General features: G+C 39.9%; 1 protein-coding gene across 7 annotated transcripts in view; it reads right to left on the bottom strand.

The window, feature by feature from the left end:
• Nucleotides 1-8979, bottom strand: part of dse (dermatan sulfate epimerase) — a 62069-nt gene extending 53090 nt beyond the window's left edge. For all 7 annotated transcript variants that reach the window (XM_061900377.1, XM_061900372.1, XM_061900371.1 and 4 more), the window contains exon 1: nt 8804-8979. The gene's annotated coding sequence lies outside the window, so the exon portion shown is untranslated. The remainder of the gene's footprint in view (nt 1-8803) is intronic.
• Between the last annotated feature and the right edge of the window lie 7509 nt (nt 8980-16488).

Here is a 16488-nt window from a genome sequence, read left to right as displayed (position 1 = left end):
ACTCGATGCGGTGCACACACGTTTTGACCATGTGGAAACTGACCCCTCTATGCCGTGGCAACAATGCTAGATCCACACTACAAAGACAAGTAAGTGATTAATAATTATTTGAGCATGTTATAAGCTTCAGTACTATATTGAAAATATTTTATTCTACAGCTGGCATTTATTTCTTTGTCAGTATTTCAGTAGCCTAATGTTTCATAGATATAAGGTGATGGGAATTTATTATTATTGTTATTATTATTATTATATTATTTATTATTATTATTGTTATTATTCTTATTTTCCTTCAGTTATATGATGTGTGAGGAAACGAATGTCACTTTTAATCATTTGTGATCCATTTTGTGTGTTACTTGTTGTCATTGAACATTATTTTGTGGAGACTGGCTGAAACAATATAGAATAATTGATTTTTCTTTATTACATTTTATCCAAATGTTAAGGATCTTCTTCGGGATATGCATGATGAGCAACACCCTCTGCATGACCTGCTACCTCCAACACGAGGCAGTCGCACTGCCAGGACATTGAGGAACCAATATAAGCGGGCTGAACCCAAGTCCAAAGCCAAGACAAAAAGACTTAAAAACTCTACCCTGCACACTGCAATTAAGCTGTACAATGACACTATCTAATTAAATAAGTAATACAGTCATATACCAGAATGCTAATAGTTTCCATGCTGCTGCTGCCCTGAAAAAAAAAATATATATATATATACTGTCTGTTTTTTTTATTTTTATTTTTTATTTGTTTGATATTTATTGTAAAGTTCAGCTGTTTTTTCAGTGGGGCCTTGGCTCCACTGCTGGCATGAATTAATAAAGTCAAGTCAAGTAAGTCACTAATGCTACCAACCTGGATCAGGCAAAGGAGGCACTAAAGGTAGAGGTGATGAAAATGGAACAACAACTGAAGACCATGCCCTCTGGAGAAGGTGTGGTTGAGGCTGAGACAGCAAGGCAAACACCATGTAAGGAGGCTGGAAGCTCAACCAGCAGTCTCGGCAGCTACTTTGACGAGATACTTGAGGAGAGCTGCACAGCAGGTCCATCTGAGCAGCAGATCACCCCAGGGGCACTGTTTCAGTTGGAGAGCTCCCTCAGTGAGCCTCAAGCTGGGCGTAAGAGCAATCCAATTCACTACTGAAGAGACAATACGTCTCGACTACCCGCCCTGGCAGCAACAGCAGCCAAGTTCCTCAGTGCTCCTTGCACCACTGTTGAGAGTGAGAGGCTTTTTAGCACAGCCTCACTCATCATTGATAAACACAGGAGCAGCCTGATACCTGAGCATCTTGAAGTGCTCGTCTTTGTTGGAAAGAATCTCCCCATTATGCTCGGACTGCAGTCAGAGGGGGCAAACAATTGAAGGGAGTGTGTAGATATTTTTATTTTTTTTTAAGTTTACATTTGTTCAAGAGCAAGTATTGATGCTGAGTTATAGATATTTTATCCCACTTAGGTTGTTTGTGTGTTTTGTTTTTTTAAATAACGTTTACAGCATTATTTGCACTTTATACTGTTCACTTTTCTACTGTTCAATGATGCCATTTCTGTTAGTCATGTATAATTTTGTCTATTTTGTGTTTATCCTTGAATAAACAAGTCAGTTTCTTGTTACCAACCATTGTGTATTATTCAAACTAACCTAATTCAGCTGGCTAGTTGTTATCAAGAGTACTAGAACCCTTTTCAACATGAACCTGACAACCAAGTAGGCTAAATAACTTTAAACTTTAATACATGCTCGGATAGGCCAGTATCGGCCGGTATCGGTATTAGATCGGAAGTGCAAAAACAACATCGGATCGGATCGGAAGTGCAAAAACCTGGATCGGGACATCTCTAATGATAGGTAAAATTCCCAAAAAAGAGGAGACGACCGGAGAGCCGGTGTCGTGTTAAATTCTTCATCACCAAAATATTCTGTATCCCCTTCCGCGGAGGCACGCATGGGGGGATACAAAATATTTGAGGAATACAGAATTTCGCACGACATTGGATTGAAAAACCTAACGAGTCATATACAGCCCACAGGCCGTATTTTGCCCAGATCTGCAAGTCAGTAAAGTTCTTGTGATATTTTTTAGTTAAAAAAAAATAAATAACTTTAAACAAGTTGAAAAATCCCCTTAACCATGGGTGTCAAACTCGTTTTCATTGAGGGCCACATCGCAGTAATGGCTGCCTTCATAGGGCCACGTTTTAAAAATTAATTAAAGTTATGCATGGGGGCGATAACCTATGATTAATCACCCCAAAAATTATTCATTTGACAACATCGTGTATATTCTTCCATTCCCGTCCTTGCACGCTACACCGCTACAGCAAAGATGACGGGAAGAAGACGCTGCCGAAGGTGAGCCACGTAAATAAGACCGCCCACAAAATGGCGCATCCGGAAGCGACTGTCAGAAAGCGGCTTGAAGATTATCTGTAAAACATAATCTATGCAACATTTAGACCAAAGAACCAACATTATATGCTATGTAGACCACAAGGAAATGTTTTACATTTAGAAAAAAAAATACAAATAATATGACCTCTTTAATGCGCCCTAGGGTCCAGCAAATTTGCATTTCGTAAAAAAATTAAGTATGTTATTAACATACACTTTTCCCAGTCTTTCACGGGGTCCACATATAAAGATGTGGCGGGCCAGATCTGGCCCCCTGGCCTTGAGTTTGACACCTGTCGTCTAAGAGGAGCATAAACATTTTCATTTCAAAATATGGGAAATCTCCTGAAAATTGGTAAAAACATGAGATGTTCCTACATCACAAGGACTTGCAATGTAATCGACTTTATGAATGCAGCTCAGCTAAGCAGAAAGAAGCGCCGGTTGTTACTAAGCTAAATCCTGGTATCATATGTGTATATATTCAATCTGCTATCAGTATGTTTGTTGTTGAAAAAAAACAAAACATAAAATAAAATATTGTCCGATACCGATAAAAAAATTAGGCCAATATCAATATTCGTCAAAATGTCAAATATCGGCAATGACGATCGGTGGATTCCTACTTTGTATTGTTCTTTCTCGAGCATTGGGTAATATTTGGCGTGATTAGATAATAATGTTTAAAACATGCATATTTTACCCGTCAAAATCGAAATAATTATTTGCATTTGGTAAAAAATAAAGAAAAAAATGAAGTATTTTATTAACACACACTTTTCCAAAGTTTTGGCGGGGCCACAAACAATAATGTGGCGGGCCAGATTTGGCCCCCAGGCCTTGAGTTTGACACCTGTCATCTAAGAGGAGCCTAAACATTTGCATTTCAAAATATGAGAAATCTCCTGAAAATTGGTAAAAATATGAGATTTTCCTACATCACAACAACTTGCAAGCTAATCGACTTTCTGAATGCAGCTCAGCTAAGCAGACAGGAGCGCCGGTTGTTACTCAGCTAAATACTGGTATCATATGTGTATATATTCTATCTGCAGATGTATGTTTGTTGTTAAAAAAAAAAACATAAAATAAAATATTATCTGATAACAATAAAATAATTAAGGCCAATATCAATACTTATCGCTGATAATCGGTCGATTATACTTGCCAACCTTGAGACCTCCGAATTCGGGAGATGGTGTGGAGGTATGGGCGGTTTGGTGGTAGCGGGGGGGTGTATATTGTAGTGTCCCGGGAGAGTTAGTGCTGCAAGGGGTTCTGCGTATTTGTTCTGTAGTTTATGATGTTCCTGAGTAGTCCTGGGTTCAATCCCGGGCTCTGGAACTTTCTGTGTGGAGTTTGCATGTCCTCCCCGTGACTGCGTGGGTTCCCTCCGGGTACTCCGGCTTCCTCCCACTTCCAAAGACATGCACCTGAGGATAGGTTGATTGGCAACACTAAATGGTCCCTAGTGTGTGAATGTGAGTGAGAATGTTGTCTGTCTATCTGTGTTGGCCCTGCGATGAGGTGGCGACTTGTCCAGGGTGTACACCGCCTTCCGCCAGATTGTAGCTGAGATAAGCACCAGCGCCCCCTGCGACCCCAAAGAGAATAAGTGGTAGAAAATGAATGGATGGATGGATGTTTATGATGTGTTAAGGTGCGGATGTTCTCCTGAAATGTGTTTGTCATTCTTGTTTGGTGTGGGTTCACAGTGTGGCGCATATTTGTAACAGTGTTAAAGTTGTTTATACAGCCACCCTCAGTGTGACCTGTATGGCTGTTGACCAAGTATGCATGGCATTCACTTGTGTGTGTGTGTAAAAGACACATATATTATGTGATTGGGCCGGCACACTGTTTGTATGGAGGAAAAAGCGGAGGTTACGACAGGTTGTAGAGGATGCTAGAGGCAGTGCCTTTAAGGCACACCTGCAATATTGTTGTCCGGGTGGAAATCGGAAAGGTTTGGGAGAATGGTTGCCCCGGGAGATTTTCGGAAGGGGTGCTGAAATTCGGGAGTCTCCAGGGAAAATCGGGAGAGTTGGCAAGTCTGCGGTCGATTCCTACTTTGTATCTTTCTTTCTTGAGCATTGGATAATATTTGGCATGATTTTTGTTTAAAAGATGCTTTTTTTCCTGTCAAAATCGAAATAATTATAGTAAAAAAATATATATATTTTATAGGGCTGGGCAACGATTAAAAATTTTAATCGAAGTTAATCGCACTATTTCTCAGATTAATCGCGATTTTTGATCAAATTATCTGTAGTAGCAATATTAATAACGTTGTGTTTATTCTGCGTAGTGCACTTAAAATAATTATGACCATATCTAGGAATTGATATGATGGGAATTTTCCGATTGTTTGCTTGGTGCTTTGATAAATTGAACGCATCATATACATGGTACTATATTGTGATGTTATGAGCCAGGGAAAAAAATAACTACCCTACCCAGCATGCAACAGGAGTGACGAGCATGCGCGGTAGCCCGGTAAAGGTTGTGTGTCGCCATGACGGCATCTTGTATGTTGTGATATGCACGCTCTGAAAGCAAACGTTAAGAACTCAGCCAACACTCCTCGTCTGCATTATTGATAAATAGACAGACAACACATATACTCCGCTGCTTCACAGGCCGCTGGATGTAGCCGGCAAAGTATTCCCATGCTAGCTAGCCAGTCTAGCAAGCACGCGTCATTCAGTCCAAAACGGCCCGATCCATCCACATTCAGAATTGTCTGGCGGTCGTAAGTGACCCCGGAGTGACCACGCTGTAAGCCAACCATGAAATTTGCAGAATTGTCCAGTATTTTTGCCAAATGTTCCATCTTTACCAAGAGCTCCTCGACGCCGAAACCCGTCCGGGCGACGCCATCTTGTTAAGAAAAGGCGTTAACAAAATAAAAGCATGTAAACAACATACGCAAATATGCGATAAAATAATTGTTGGCGTTAATAGATTGATGAATTAGCTCGTAATTAACGCATTAATTTGCCCACCCCTAATATTTAATTAAGACACTTTTTCCCCAGACTTTGGCAGGGGTCACATACAATTATGTGGCGGGCCAGATCTGGCCCCCGGGCCTTGAGTTTGACACCTGTCGTCTAAGTGGGGCATCAACATTTGCATTTCAAAATATGGGAAATCTCCTGAAAATTGGTAAAAAGATTAGATTTTCCTACATCACAACGACTTGCAAGCTAATCGACTTTATGAACGCAGCTCAGCAAAGCAGAAAGGAGTGCCGGTTGTTATTAAGCTAAATACCGGTATCATATGTGTATATATTCTATCTGCAGATGTATGTTTGTTGTAAAAAAAAAAACATAAAATAAAATATTGTCTGAAACCGATAAAATAATTAAGGCCCATATCAACCCTTGTCAAAATGTCAAATATCGGTGCTGGTGATCGGTCAATTCCTACTTTGTATTGTTCTTTCTCGAGCATATTTGGCATGATTTTCGTTTAAAAGATTCTTTTTTTCTGTCAAAATCGAAATAATTATAGTAAAAAAAATTATTTTTTTATTAAGACACTATAAAATCCACAATAATTACTGCGGCGCTAATGTTGTTGTTAATATATCAGAGGATGTCCCAAAAACCTTTATTTTGTGTGTCTAAGACACGGGTGTCAAACTCGTTTTCATTGAGGGCCACATCGCAGTAATGGCTGCCTTCATAGGGCCACTTTTTTTAAATTATCCATGCGGGCAATAACCTGTGATTAATCATTGAAAACAAACAGAACATCCATCCATCGTGGGCAGCAGCCTAGGCAAGGAAGCCCAGACTTCCCCTCCCCAGCCACTTTGTCTAGCTCTTCCCGGGGGATCCCGAGGCGTTCCCAGGCCAGCCGGGAGACATAGTCTACCCAACGTGTCCTGGGTCTTCCCCGTGGCCTCCTACCGCTTGGACGTGCCCTAAACACCTCCCTCTGGAGGCGTTCGGGTGGCATCCTGACCAGATGCCCGAACCACCTCATCTGGCTCCTCTCGATGTGGAGGAGCAGCGGCTCTACTTTGAGTTCCTCCCGGATGACAGAGCTTCTCACCCTATCTCTAAGGGAGAGCCCCGCCACACGGCGGAGGAAACTCATTTCGGCCGCTTGTACCCATGATCTTATCCTTTTGGTCATGACCCAAAGCATATGACCATCTCTGTGCTGCTGATCCGCCTCCGCTTGGGATGGTTTCCTGCTGGCTGCGCTGTGGACGGGACTTTCGCTGCTGTGTTGGATCCGCTTTGGACTGGACTCTCGTGGCTGTGTTGGATCCACTATGGATTGAACTTTTACCCGCTCGACATCCATTGCTTTCGGTCACCTAGAGGGTGGGGGGGTGGACGGTGGGGGGTTGCCCACATTTGTGGTCCTCTTCAAGGTTTCTCATAGTCATCATTGTCACCGACGTCCCACTGGGTGTGAGTTTTCCTTGCCCTTATGTGGGCCTAGCGATGATGTCGCAGTGGTTTGTGTTGTGGTTTGTGCAGCCCTTTGAGACACTAGTGATTTAGGGCTATATAAATGAACATTGATTGATATATATATATATATATATATATATATATATATATATATATAAATATATATATATATATATATATATATATTTATATATATATATATATATATATATATATATATATATATATATAATAATATTTGTTGCAATATTTGACACTTATGTTTTCCCTGTCAAATGATAAAAAAAAAATCCTAATACCTTTAGTAAGAAAATAAGAATGTAAAGAAAGAAAATATAAGGTATTTTATTGACATATTATTTCCAGGCTTTTGCAGGCCATATAAAATGACGTGCAGGGCCACTTCATTTTATGTGGCCCACGGGCTTGGAGTTTGACATTTGTGGCCTATGCACTTGATTATCAGATTGGTTCATATACAAATTAATGGATACATCATACGTAAAAGTGACAAGGAAATATTCAACTTTTCATTTTTCTCTTTACTTACCTATTATTGTATATATATCCATCCATCCATTTTCTACCGCTTATTCTCTTTGGGGTCGCGGGGGCGCTCGCGCCTATCTCAGCTACAATCGGGCGGAAGGCGTTGTACACCCTGGACAAGTCGCCACCTCATCGCAGGGCCAAGTTATTGTATATAATAATGTAATATTTGGCATGATTAGATAATAACAATTACAAGATGCATTTTTTTCCCTGTCAAAGTTTAAATAAATTTTTGCTTTGAGTAAAAAAATGAAGTATTTTGTAAACACACACTTTTCCCAGGTTTTGGCGGAAAAGGGTGGAGTGCCATCTCTGGGTTGGGGAGGAGACCCTGCCCCAAGTGGAGGAGTTCAAGTAACTAGGAGTCTTGTTCACGAGTGAGGGAAGAGTGGATCGTGAGATCGACAGGCGGATCAGTGCGGCGTCTTCAGTAATGCGGACCTTGTACCGATCCGTTGTGGTGAAGAAGGAGCTGAGCCGGAAGGCAAAGCTCTCAATTTACCGGTCGATCTACGTTCACATCCTCACCTATGGTCATGAGCTTTGGGTCATGACCGAAAGGACAAGATCACGGGTACAAGCGGCTGAAATGAGTTTCCCCCGCCGGGTGGCGGGGCTCTCCCTTAGAGATAGGGTGAGAAGCTCTGTCATCCGGGAGGAACTCAAAGTAAAGCCGCTGCTCCTCCACAAGATGAGGTGGTTCGGGCATCTGGTCAGGATGCCACCCGAACGCCTCCCGAGGGTAAGAGGCCACGGGGAAAACCCAGGACATGTTGGGAAGACTATGTCTCCCGGCTGGCCTGGGAACGCCTCGGGATCCCCCGGGAAGAGCTAGAAGAAGTGGCTGGGGAGAATGAAGTCTGGGCTTCCCTGCTTAGGCTGCTGCCCCCGCGACCCGACCTCGGATAAGCGGAAGAAGATGGATGGATGGATGATGTGGCGGGCCAGATCTAGCCACCGGGCCTTGAGTTTGACACCTGTGCCCTTAACCAAGTCATTTTTATTTTAGTCTTAACTTCCAACTGTGAACTCCATACAATTAAAAAAAAAAAAAAAAAAACATGGCTGATTTCTAATGGCTTAGTTTATTGTGTATGATCCAGAAGGCCTAATCATCACATTTTCAAGAAGATTATACCTGCTTTAATGGAAGTACTGTAACAAAGTTGAGGGAAGTTTTCATGGCAACGTCGTGGGGATAAAGTGAGAAGGTTATTAAAGTGTGTAAAAGGGCGCAACGCGACCGTAATGGAGTTCGAACTCCTTCCCTTTTCCACACCGGAATGACGTCCCTCAGAAATACATTTTCCATAACGCCAGTAATCCAGGAGAGAAAAGAAAAAAAAAAAGAAAAAAAAGGCAGAAAAAGCAGCCGTTGTTTCATCGACTATCAAATTTCGGCAGCTTACCTGTCACGGGAAAGACTTCGCGAAGCTTCCACGGGACTTTTCAGCTCATTTCACCCACGAACAGCGAGGATGTAGCGATGGAAGAAGAGTGACTTGATGAAGAGGAAGTGGAAGAAGGGCGAAGGAATGTAGGAGCGAGGAGGGAACAACATGCTGCTAGTGTGTTGGGGCGGAGGGGGCGGGGGGTTCAGAGGGGGGGTGGGGGGGGAGGGGGGGGGGGACATTTGAAAAGGAGACCTTCACCAGATCTCCCCCCCCCCCCCTCCCGGCGCCCTTCTACGCATGCGCTGATTCAAAATGCCTGACACGTTCAATAACTGAAATATTGCCAACAATTGAAGTTGTTCATTCACTTGAGAGAGCCCGTGTACTGGGCTCTCCAATGATGAAACAAAGTAGCGTCGTAGGCCTAAGTATTGATAAAAAACAACGCAGAGTTGCCGTAATATTTAATGCACTTGCCAAGCACACGCGTGGGATCGATGGCAACGTTCCATCTTTAAAATAATATTTGAAAAATCAAACCTGTTGTGGTTAATTTTGTGGCGATTTTGGTCTATTGTACAAAATAGTAAAGCCACAAATGAAATGGGATATTAACTTCACTGAACGTCTATTTTTTTATTTTATTTTTTAATACACACACCAAGCACTGACTGGCAGAAATGTAGATCGGCGCCAATGTGTGTAACTCAACTTTTGGGTTAAATTAATTCAACCCAATAGTTGGGTCAGGGATAAACCAGCATTGAGTTAGCATAACTCAACTTTTGGGTTAAATTAATTCAACCCAATAGTTGGGTCAGGGATAGACCAGCATTGAGTAAGCATAACTCAACTTTTGGGTTAAGTAAATTTAACCCAATAGTTGGGTGAGGGATAAACCGACAATGAGTTAGCAAAACTAAACTTTTGGGTTAAATAAATTAAACCTAATAATTGGGTGAGTGATAAACCAACATTGATTTAGCATAACTCAACTTTTGGGTTAAGTAAATTCAACCCAATAGTTGGGTCAAGGCTCAACAGACATTAAGTTAGCATAACTCAACTTTTGGGTAACATAAATTCAACCCAATAGTTGGGTCAAAGCTCAACAGACATTAAGTTAGCATAACTCAACTTTTGGGTAACATAAATTCAACCCAACAGTTGGGTCAGGGATAAACCGACATTGAGTTAGCATAAGTCAACTTTTGTGTTAAATAAATTTAACCCAATAGTTGGGTGAGGCATAAACCCACATTGAGTTAGCAAAACTAAACTATTGGGTTAAATAAATTCAACCCAATAGTTGGGTCAGGGATAAACCAACGTTGAGATGACATAAATCAACGTTTGGGGTAAATAAATTCAATCCAATAGTTGGGTCAAGGATCAACAGACATTAAGTTAGCATAACTCAACTTTTGGGTAACGTAAATTTAACCCGATAGTTGGGTCAGGGATAAACCGACATTTAGTTAGCATAACTCAATTTTTGGGTTAAATAAATTAAACATAATAATTGGGTCAGTGATAAACCAACATTGAGTTAGCATAACTCAAATTTTGGGTTAAGTAAATTAAACCCAATATTTGGGTCAGGGATAAACCGACATTGAGTTATCACAATTCAACTTTTGGGTTGAATAAATTCAACCCAATAGTTGGGTCAGGGATGAACCGACATTGAGTTAGCATAACTCAATTTTTGTGTTAAATAAATTCAACCCAATAGTTGGGTGAGGAATAAACCAGCATTAAGTTAGCATAACTCAACTTTTGGGTTAAATAAATTTAACCCAATAGTTGGGTGAGGAATAAACCGACATTGAGTTAGCAAAACTAAACTTTTGGGTTAAATAAAATAAACCTAATAATTGGATCAGTGATAAACCAACATTGATTTAGCATAACTCAACTTTTGGGTTAAGTAAATTAAACCCAATATTTGGGTCAGGGATAAACCAACATTGAGTTATCATAATTAAACTTTTGGGTTGAATAAATTCAACTCAATAGTTGGGTCAGGGATGAACCGACATTGAGTTAGCATAACTCAACTTTAGTGTTAAATAAATTCAACCCAATACTTGGGTCAGGGATAAACTGAAATTGAGTTCGCATAACTCAACTTTTGGGTTAAATAAATTCAACCCAACAGTTGGGTCAGGGATAAACCGACATTGAGTTAAAATAACTCAACTTTTGGGTTAAAAAAAAATTCAACCCAATAATTGGGTTGAATTACACTAACTCAATTTTTGTGTTAAATTTAACCCAATAGTTGGGTGAGGAATAAACCAGCATTGAGTTAGCATAACTCAACTTTTGGGTTGAATAAATTCAACTCAATACTTGGGTCAGGGATAAACTGACATTGAGTTCACATAACTCAACTTTTGGGTTAAATAATATCAACCAAATAGTTGGGTCAGGGATAAACTGACATTGAGAAACTCTATGATCTTCAAGCACGCCTGTGAAGTGAAAACCATTTCAGGTCCCTCACTACCTCTTGAAGCTCATCGAGAGAGTGCCAAGAGTGTGCAAAGCAGCAATCAGAGCAAAAGGTGGCTATTTTGAAGAAACTAGAATAGAAAACATGATTTCAATTTTTTCACCTTTGTTTTTGTTAAGTACATAAATCTGCATGTGTTCATTCATAGTTGTGATGCCTTCAGTGACAATCTACAATGTAAATAGTCATGGAAATAAAGGAAACACATGAAATGAGAAGGTGTGTCCAAACTTTTGGCCTGTACTGTATTTATTTAAAGGCTAAACTTAGAGTCCGCTTTGTGTTATAGGTGACAAAGTGTACAATTATTCATCTTTACACCGGTAAACGGTTAAAAAAATAAAAATAAATAAATAAATAAAAAATGTCAAAGAAAATACCTAATGTATGAAAAAAGCTGAAACTTTTACACTAATAACTAATAATAATACTCTGTCACTTATAATACAAAGTTTTGTCTTAAATACAGTATATATGTACGATACATATATTGATTTTTTTAATTTATTAAATATAAAAATGGCCTTTACATACATTGACTTTTAAGTATGCAACCCTTGGTGGAAGACCTTTAACGCCCCTGAGTTATAAGCATCACTCTTTTTTTCACCTTACATCCCAAATGTTTGCATTTACTTTAATTTTTTTGCATTTTTACTGTTAATTTTTATCCGACAACTTTGGGCAGCCCCGTGTTAAAATCATGGTTTTTTTGCATAGCCAAATATGTTTTTAGGTTTAAAAGATGTGCGACTGTATGGAGCACATGCATTTTTCTGTCAACATTGAAAGAAGGAATAGGATTAGTACTAAAGATCAATCAATCAATGAGTATTTATATAGCCCTAAATCACTAGTGTCTCAAAGGGCTGCACAAACCACAACACAAACCACAACGACATCCTCGGTAGAGCCCACATAAGGGCAAGGAAAACTCACACCCAGTGGGAAGTCAGTGACTATGATGACTATGAGAAACCTTGGAGAGGACCGCATATGTGGGCACGCCCCCTCCACCCCCCTCTAGGGGAACCGAAAGCAATGGATGTCGAGCGGGTCTAACATGATACCGTGAAAGTTCAATCCATAGTGGATCCAACACAACCTTGAGAGTCCAGTCCAAAGTAGATCCAAAGTAGATCCAACACAGCAAGCGGAGGCGGATCAGCAGCGCAGAGATGTCCCCAGTCGATACACAGGCGAGCGGTCCATCCTGGGTCCCGAACTCAGGAGAGCCAGCACCTCATCGACTGGACCCCCTCTAGTGGGACAGAGGAGAAAAAGAAAAGAAACGGCAGATCAACTGGTCTAAAAAGGGGGTCTATTTAAAGGCTAGAGTAGGGGTCACTAACCTTTTTGAAACCAAGGGCTACTTCTTGGGTACTGATTAATGCAAAGGGCTACCAGTTTGATACACACTTAAATAAATTGCCACAAATAACCCATTTGCTCAATTTACCTTTAATAAATAAATCTATATATACAAAAAAATGGGTATTTCTGTCTGTCATTCCGTCGTACATTTTTTTTCCTTTTACGGAAGGTTTTTTATAGAGAATAAATGATGAAAAAAACACTTAATTGAATGGTTTAAAAGAGCAGAAAACACGAAAAAAATGAAAATTAAATTTTGAAACAGTTTATCTTCAATTTAGACTCTTTAAAATTCAAAATTCAACTGAAAAAACATGAAGAGAAAAACTAGCTCATTTGAATCTTTTTGAAAAAATTAAAAAAAGATTTATGGAACATCAGTAGTAATTTTTCCTGATTAAGATTAATTTTAGAATTTTGACATGTTTTAAATAGGTTAAAATCCAATCTGCACTTTGTTATAATATATAACAAATTGGACCAAGCTATATTTCTAACAAAGACAAATCATTATTTCTTCTAGATTTTCTAGAACAAAAATTTTAAAAGAAATTCAAAAGACTTTGAAATAAGATTTAGATTTGATTCTACAGATTTTGTAGATTTGCCAGATAATTTATTTGAATTTTAATCATAATAAGTTTAAAGAAATATTTCACAAATATTCTTTGTCGAACAAACAAAAAATTAAGAATTAAATTATAATTTATTTATTATTCTTTACAATAAAACAAAAATACTTCAACATTGACTTAAATTGTTTGGAAATAAGAGGAAGGAATTTAAAAGGTAAAAAGGTATATGTGTTTAAAATCCTAAAACCATTTTTAAGGTTGTATTTTTTTCTCTAAAATTGTCTTTCTGAAAGTTATAAGAAGCAAAGTAAAAAAATTAATGAATTTATGTAAACAAGTGAAGACCAAGTCTTTAAAATATTTTCTTGGATTTTCAAATTTTGTTTGAGTTTTGTCACTCTTAGAATTAAAAATGTCGAGCATAGCGAGACCAGCTTGCTAGTAAATAAATTAAATTTAAAAAATAGAGGCAGCTCACTGGTAAGTGCTGCTATTTGAGCTATTTTTAGAACAGGCCAGCGGGCTACTCATCTGGTCCTTACGGGCTACCTGGTGCCCGCGGGCACCGTGTTGGTGACCCCTGGGCTAGAGTATATGAATGAGTGTTAAGGTGAGACTTAAATGCTTCTACTGAGGTAGCATCTCGAACTGTTATCCGGGCATTCCAGAGTACTGGAGCCTGAACGGAAAGCGCTCTATAGTCCGCAGACTTTTTGTGGGCTCCGGGAATCACTAATAAGCCGGAGTCCTTTGAACGCAGTTTTCTTGCCAGGACATATGGTACAATACAATCGGCAAGATAGGCTGGAGCTAGACCGTGTAGTAGAGATGCGCGGATAGGAAATTTTATCATCCGCAACAGCATCACCAAAGTCGTCATCCACCCTCCGTACACCGAAACCAACATTTTATCCGAACCGCAACCGCCCACCCGCTGAAATACATCAGAGGTCGGCCACCTTTACCATTCACAGAGCTATTTGAACCCGTTTCACAGAGTAATGAAGACAATTGGAGCCGCAAACGTTCTCGCGAATATCCAATTGGCGTTCATCCTGATGACAAGAATATGGCCGTGCTGTGAAGCCATTGCCTTTGACTCCTTCAACATGTACAAACCGATTGTTAGTTCGGCATCATGTTGCGTGCAGCTTCCGCAATCACACATACAAGATTGAAAGGCATATTGGGTGATACAGAGTACACTGATGGTTGTGATATAAACAACTTTAACACTTACTAATATGCGCCACGCTGTGAAGCCACACCAAACAAGATTGACAAACACATTTAGGGAGAACATCCTCACAGTAACACAACCTAAACGCAACACCACAAATACCCAGAATCCTTTGTATCCGTGATAATTCTTGAATTTATTTGACAACCCCGCGCCCCCAACCCCGCCCACCTTACCGACGCACGGCGGGCGGGGGGGTTGTTTGCTGCTAGCTGGGTGTATAAAATAGTCAGGATGTATCACGGATACAAAGGATTCTGGGTATTTGTTGTGTTGCGTTTATGTTGTGTTACTGGGAGGATGTTCTCCCGAAATGTGTTTGTCAATCTTGTTTGGTGTGGCGTCACAGCGTGGCGCGTATTACTAAGAGTGTCAAAATTGTTTATATCACAACCATTAGTGTACTCTGTGTCACCCAGTATGCCTTGAAGTCGTGTGCGTGCCGACGCGGAAGCCACACACAACATGAAGCTGGACTGACAAGCAGATCGTACATGCTGTAGAAGGCGTCAAAGGCAAAGGCTTCATAGCACGCCCTAATCCTTATTATCTGGGTGACTGCCGGCAGTCATTCTAGAGAATATTAGCGTCTCCTATTGTCTTCTTCGCTTTGTGACACGGGTCTTAAATGGCTCTTTGAATGGCAAAGGATACCGATCCCAGAACCATGTATATCAAATATTTCCGGATGCTCAAATATTTCCGGATGGTTCAACCGCCACCCGCCCGAATCTATCCATCCATCCATTTTCACTTATATTACTTTCTTATTTTCTTACTAAAGGTATTAGGATTTTTTTTGTAATTTCTGTAGTAGTGTCAAATATTGCAACAAATATTATATATATATATATATATTGTGACAGGTCTCCAGCCGTCATCGTGTGGGTTGCAGTGACAATCGATACAGGACGCATCGTAGCAGGTTTGACTCTGGTTTATTATTTCAATAAACACATTTTCTTGCCAGTCGGTCGCGCCAATTTCTAGCGCACCCTCTTTTCCTGCTCTTCGCGGCGCACCTTTCGGTGGCCGGTGGTTGCGTCTTCCGCGCGGGCTCATCTCGCTCTGGGTCACTCTCGTCGCGTTCGTGGTCTTCCTTCTCGGGTGGTTCCTCTCCTACTTCTGCCACGATTGTTCCTCCTTCTCCACTTTTATGCTGCAGAAGAAGATGTAGGGATTGAGAGCAGGTGTGTGAAGTACGCACCTGACTCTGATGGATGCAGTGTCGCTCCAGGCGTGCCCCGCCTCTCTGCTCCGCTGCATGCTCCGCCTCCTGGCTGCCATCTTGGGCCGGACCACCGTTTGTCCGAGCCCGTTGTCGGCTCCGCCTCTCCACATGTAAATATATTACTTTTTTGGGCAAAATCCAAGTAAATACTTAAATATCTGCTTAACTTATGGTTTTGAAGCAAGTTATCCATCAACTTGTACACTATAAAAATGACCAAAATAGTTAATTGTAAAATTTAGGGAGTTTTTTTTACAGCATATAAATTGGAAAAAAAAAAAAGACTCATGTTTTTTTTTTTTACTGTAAAATCCACGGTTGATCATTTTTATGGTAAATTTTATTATAGTAAAAAACTGGCAGCTGAGTTGCCAACATAAAATTAAACAGCGGTACTGTATTTCTATTTATGTCGTAATAATAATAATAATAATAATAATAATAATGATAAAACACCATATATTTTACAGTAAAAGTCTGGCAACTAAGCTGCAAGTTTTTTTCTGTAAAAAAACATGGTTAAAAAAAAAAAGTAAATATTTAAATTCATAGGCAAATTCATTAATTATTTCCTGTTACAAACAGCCCTCTAATGGCAGCCATGACTGCGGTGTGGCCCTTAATGAAAACACGTTAGACACCCCTGGCATAGGCAATAATGTAATAATATGAGGGTATTACTGCTACAACATTTATATTAATGCTGTCAAATTATTACATTTTTAAATTTTTTTTTTAAAGATTAATCACAGGTTATTGCAC

This window comes from Nerophis ophidion, linkage group LG05 (genome assembly GCF_033978795.1).
Source record: "Nerophis ophidion isolate RoL-2023_Sa linkage group LG05, RoL_Noph_v1.0, whole genome shotgun sequence".
Lineage (NCBI taxonomy): Eukaryota > Metazoa > Chordata > Actinopteri > Syngnathiformes > Syngnathidae > Nerophis > Nerophis ophidion.
Note: the sequence above shows the minus strand (reverse complement) of the source record. Positions and strands in the feature narration are given on the sequence as shown.